At 43.7% G+C, this 6,150-nt stretch overlaps 1 long non-coding RNA gene across 1 annotated transcript; it reads left to right on the top strand.

Moving 5' to 3' along the window:
• Positions 1-247: 247 nt before the first annotated feature.
• On the top strand, positions 248-4,099 carry LOC123521970. The gene is made up of 3 exons (XR_006680298.1): positions 248-452; positions 3,627-3,753; positions 4,010-4,099. It is a non-coding gene; the product is annotated as an uncharacterized LOC123521970 (long non-coding RNA).
• Positions 4,100-6,150: the final 2,051 nt, after the last annotated feature.

The raw sequence follows: 6,150 nt of genomic DNA, 5'->3' as shown, positions 1-6,150 counted from the left end.
CACTTGTTACGTGCTGGCACAGCGACCCGATGCACAGTGGAAACATTGCCTGGCCCTGCACTAGCCCTTTGTTGCCCACTGTGCCAGTCCAGTTCCTTGAGGGGCTTCCTTTTTGCGCTCCCTCTACTGTACCAAGCACGATGCCCGTCTCAAGGGACTGGCCCCTCCTGATAATACGTCCAAAACACATGAGTCGAAGTCTCCGCTGTATTGTACCACTGACAGGGAATTTTCCCTTCAGCCTCTAGGTTGTGACTGCCCAGCAGTAGGAGAATCCACGGAAGGAAGGAGGCAGAGGTTCGCGGATTTGCGGATTGCCATTTCCAGGGACGGCCTTCACCAGAGACGGAGATTTCTGAACAGAAATTTAGAGCTGACCCAGAAGACACAAAGACAGAGCATCCCCGTTGCTGGCCATTTCCTGAAAACCAAAGAAAATGATGGAGCCGCAGGTGACTTTTGCTTTGTTTCATGCTTTCCTCCGCTCCCTGGTAGATTTGTAGAGGTCTCTCAAACATCTGCTCATCTGAAAAGTGTACTTGGAAATGGAGCTGGAGTGTATAAAGCTTATACACTGATTTCAACCTCAGGCAAAGCAGGATCAGAAATATCAGTCATAGGATTAGCATTAAATTGTTGATAGAGCCATCGCCTTGGGGGACACCAAGGCAGTTGTCATATCACATAGTTCACAAGACAATGTTTTACATCCTATTTTGGTGAGTAGGGACTGGGTTCTTAAAAGTCTGTGAGCAGCCATCTGAGGTGCAGCTATTGATCTTTCCCCCTCCAGAAGAAACAAGAAGGGCAAGAATTATAAGGCATGTGGGAAACAATTAGTCTAATGGACTTAGGGCCTCTGCAAACCTAGTAAGTTTACACAACTGTGAGATTAGAAGAACTAGATGGTGCTCCTCCACCATTACCCAGTGCTCTGAATAGGATCACATTAGAAGGCCCTGGGGGAATGGAAGAAAAACAGAACAAAATTCAGAATAACAAGAGACCAGCCTTACTGATCAGACACAGACTGGCGGCCTTTAGTTACCCTTCACTCGTGTGTTAGACTCATCGTCAGAGGCAGCCAGCCTCCAACAACCGAAGGGCCAGTAGGCACACTTGTACGGTGATAATATATGGAGATTATCATAGAGGATAGGAAAGATAGGAGAGAGAGTAAAATAAGGGAGTCAGACCCATTTTATGGTAGGATGCTCACCTCAGCTCCTCTTGATGGACCACGTGGGACTGGGAGAAGTGAGAGAGAACCTTTACTATCTTGGACATTTATAGGTAGCCACAAGATATGCATATTCAGCAGTTACATGTGTCACAAGGTGGGTGGTATCGACATCAAGGTCCCTAAGCTCACAGGCGAGGAAACCTGATACCTGCATTGGGGGAAGGTATGGGGGTGGTGGGGGGCGTTGGGAAGAGAGAAACGGATGTCTGCTTCTGTAGGGAGATAAAATCAACCATGTGCTCCCTTTAAGGCAGCATAGCTTTTAGGGGGAGAATCTGTGGGAATAATACTTAAATTAGAATAATGTACTTGGACGTTACCTCTAACTTACCATAGTGGAGGCTTTCCTACTGTAGAATACCAGTTTTCCAGATTCCCTCTGCTATAAATTAGGGAATATAGTCCCCATCATATTTCTCTCAGGGTTAGTTTCCCACAAATAACCATTTAAAGTCAAAGGGCATCATTTTCCCTAAGGACAAGGTCAAACTGTGATGAAATAAGAAGGAAAGAAAAAAGGAATCATAGGGAGGAAGTGGGATAAGTGATGGTACATTAAGAGGATTGCAAAAAATGAGTCATAACAAACATGTATGAATTGTTGAGTGTCAAACTGGTGATCTGTAAACTTTCACCTGATTCACAATAAAAGGAAAATTTTACAAATCATTGAGTTACTAATAACTGGAATATGGTATGTGATAGATGGAACCTGCTAGCATTAGCTAGCAACTTGGGTTTAATATTTCTCAATGACAAGTAAGAAAATCATAATTTTCAGGATAGGAATTGATTTAGGCAGAAGGAAGATCTGTGTCTTGCACAGTTCAGTAACCTAATAGCATTTTTCCAGTTGTGCACCCATCACTGTGTTGTATACAGTGGCCATGTGGCTCTACGTATGACAACATTGTATAGCACTAAGGAAACACACCCACACCAGGAGGTCTGGTAATACGGTAAGCCTGAACAGGGTAGACTGGTTGTATGAGTGTATGTTTCCTGGGTTATTATATTGTGCTACAATCACATAGGCTGTTACTACTGTCCCAAACCTGGTGAAGGGTAGGTGTGATATCTTAGTTATCTAGTGCTGCAGGAGCAGAAATACTGTAGGTATTGAAGAGGCTTCAAAGAACTAAAATTTGTTTTTACTGTTTATAAGGCATTTGGTTGACTTTTAACTTCAAAAGGTGGGAAGAGGAGACTCACCATCAGCATTAACCCATGGCTGATTTCTGTAAGGCGGAGGTCAGCTATACCTCTGTCCACCTTTTTTTTTTTTTTTAACCAGTTCTGACACGCAGTTCTGATCCTCCTACAGCACACTCTACTTCTTTACAGGGTCTGATCGTTCATTGCAATGGCCATACAGAACTCACAGACAATATTCACAATTAAGGAGTTTATTAGCTATGTTAGACCAGGTTGACCAGAGAAACTAATCCAGGGTCACTCATATATGTGTAAGAGAGAGATTTATATCAAGAAGTAATTATGTATCAAGCAACATCCCAGCCCAGTTCACATCAGGTCCTTAAGTCCAGTACTACTCCCTAAGTCTGATACTAGTCCTTAAATCCCTCTTCAGACTCACGCAGCCACACGCAATGAGGCAGAATGCAGGAAGATCACTGACTGGGTGCAAAGTCTTGTAGATCCAAAGGCAGTGGAGGCATCTCCAGTGCTCTTTGAAGTGGCTCATCAACAGGAAGGTGAAGCAGAGAGAGAGGGGAGAGGTTCCCAGGACCCTTCTTATGAGAAGGCCACTCCCACAAGTAGGTGCCATCGGGCTGTGACCAAATTGACAGGCTAGACTCCACCCCTTCATTTGGTTTATCAAGTTGACACGAGATTATGTAACTACCACATTAGGGAAGTCATGTTACAATTCAGAATCAGAAACACTCAGGATCCAGTTGTTCGATCCGGGCACTCTCCTCCCAGCCATGCCCCCGGGTATACCTATGGGCGCAAGGTATACCCTTGTGGCTCCATGTCCTGCTTTGTTAAAAAATATTCTATTAGCTCTGCCGATAGATACCCATAGACACTTGGATTCACCAGTCAGCCTCCACCCACAGTCCTCGTGGCTATAGGTCAGTGGTTCAGCAATTCTAGCAGGAATTCCCCGTTAAGTACCCAGCAAGCCGGCTCCAAGGCCCCCATTTTTCTTGCTCTGTGGCATTTAGCTGCAACAAGAGGATTTACTTGATTGTTCTATATTACAGATGGCTGAGTGGATGCACAGTTACTGACAATTTTGCTTTTTCTATAAGGTACATAGAATGCAATCTGTATGAAGAGAATGACCCAAACACCTCTCGTCCATTTCAGTTGAAGCATCAGAAGGAAATCACTAAACAGGACCCTTTTGTAACAGGTGTCACTGAGATTCAACGATGTAGCTGTGACGTTTACATGGGAAGAATGGCAGTTCCTGGGCCCAGCTCAGAAGGACCTGTACCAGGACGTGATGCTGGAGAACTACAGCAACCTGGTATCAGTGGGTGAGGATATTCCCCTGTCAGTCTCAGAGGGCACCTAGCCAAGTGACTTTTCTTTCTTCGGCTATTAAAAGCTTTGAAGTGTTTGTGAGCCTTGAAGTGGTAGACTCTCAGTCTGTTCTCTGGTCCTAGATGAGTGGGTATATACTCCCTGCTGCTCACAGAAAAACCTTACTGTGTGAGTGTGGAATTTGATATGTCCCAAAACTCAAGTCCGGTTTGGTGTGTGTCTAAGTCTTCTGTCATTTCCCATGAACAGGGTACCGAGTTAGCAAACCAGAAGCACTGTCCCGGTTGGAACGAGGAGAACCACCGTGGAGGTTAGAAGACCAAATCCATAGTCGAACCTCTTCAGGTGAGTAGATGAAAACCATCAGGGGAGGAAGAGTGTGCAAGTCCCATCCTAATACCCATTGATGCTCTGATGGGTGTCTGAGGATACAGTATAGTGCCTCTGTGTGTCCCTCTCCCATGTGGAACCTCTTTTTCATCGCTGGTTTTAGAGAAAAACACACTCCGTTGCTTCTTCTGCAATCAGATCTTTATTGTTTAAACTATGTCTTGCTGTTTTTCTTGAGACTTTTTTTTGTTTTTTTAACGAAAAACCTTTCCCTTATTCACAACCCATCTCCCTTGTTTTGACATTCCACCTTTCAAAGAGAGAATTTTGAGGTTACTCCATCTACTGACTGGCACCTTCCCTACGTCATTGGATAATGCTAATCTTCTGATGTCCGTTCCCATCTTGGCTTTCTTTGCCCCATGGGAAACTAACTTTCTTACAGTCTGTTTTCTCTTACCCAGAGCTTCTCTAAATGTTTGATTTCATCTATTGTTATAACTCTTATTTAAAGTTTCTTTTATTTTCATAATAAAGTAAGCTCCTTCTGTTCCCAGGAGGAGACTTGTCAATTGACTTCTTCCTTGATATCATAAAATGTAGACTTTAACTAGTTGTCAGTGAATCATGGCAGCCTCATGTATATCAGAGAACTATGCTGCATAGAATTTTCAGTGATGGATTTTGGAGGTAGATTGTTTGGCTTTTGTGTGCACATAAACATCCAAGGTTTGGTTAGAAGCCAAGGGCACTGACTATTTGTATCACCTAAGGACTGCAAATAGACTTTAATTTTATGTATTGTGATATTATCAAAATTTCAGTATCCCCAATGAGCTAGAACCATGTTCCTTCCAAGAAAACTGTATGTGTAGGTTTTAGTACTGTACATCTTAAATTATAGTCATCTTGTTACCTTGAAGGTCAACTACGTGCAGGACCCTCTCCTATAAAGGTGTGTGGTGTTCCTCATGATTTCTTAACAGTGCAGTTACATTAGGAGAAAGGTAGCAAATCCCTCAGCCAGTGCAGCAGCTGACCTGCTTCTAGAGGTAATGGGCTCCGTTATCCCATTGTAATGGATCATTCTTTCCCTTTCTGGGGGAAGAGAGTAGAATGGCTTTACATAGACCAATAGTTGGAGTGTTGATTACTGGAAGTGTCCAGTTACTGTGTGAGAGTGTTTTGGGGAAGTTTGATGGTGGTCTATGGAACAAGAAAGACAAGCGTTGGGAACAGGATCACTGCCCAATCATTAGTTGTTTAGCTTCTGCTGCCTTAGAGCGACTTGCCATTGGCCTCTCCATTGCTAAATGGCCCAGCTCCTAGCCAATGTAGCAGTGCTGGGCAGCTCTCTTAGGGCACAGGCATAGGCATTAATCAATCCCTATAACCCAGGACATGGTAAAATGTATCAAGTCCCAAGTTGTTTGCTCCTTACCCAGGAAATGTCAACCAACCTGGAAAAAAAAGAACAAGCCTTCTGTGGTACAAAACTGTAACAAAGGTAATTCCTCAGTGTTTAAGCTGGTTTTCTAAAGAACCAAGGCAAATGATCTTATTAAAGAACTCATTTCGCCACAGCCTCACGAACATGAAGAGTGCATGTATGCATTACTTAACAGCAGCACCAGGCCTGGTGCATAGTGACCGACCATTCAGTGGAGATTTGTGGAATACATTTCTCCCTCATTTCAGTCTGGTGTCCCTCCCACCTCTGTGGTCTCCTGTAAGAATAACTTGATTAGAGTTGACATTTTCTACGTTTTACAAGGTCTTACTGAGGAACAGCCAAGTATATATTTATAAAAGTATCTACTATCTTACCTTTTGGGTTTCTCCGGTTGTATTTTTAACTAGTGCGGAATAAACATGAAATGTGGAGCTTTATTCATACTTGTAGGATATGGGTGCCAGCCCACAACCAGATGGATTGTGTAATTGAAGGGAATAAATAAAAAGGCAGATAAAAGTTTTTAGGTGCTCACCTCCTCCATGTAGCCAGGTGAGAGGGAGGGAGGCAGGGAGGGAGGGAGGGAGGGAGGGAGGGAGAGAGAGAG

This window comes from Echinops telfairi, unplaced genomic scaffold (assembly GCF_000313985.2).
Source record: "Echinops telfairi isolate 266 unplaced genomic scaffold, ASM31398v2 ScPeMD7_655;HRSCAF=1070, whole genome shotgun sequence".
NCBI classification, from domain to species: Eukaryota; Metazoa; Chordata; class Mammalia; order Afrosoricida; family Tenrecidae; genus Echinops; species Echinops telfairi.
The sequence above is the reverse complement of the archived record's forward strand: the minus strand, read 5'-3'. Positions and strand labels throughout refer to the sequence as shown.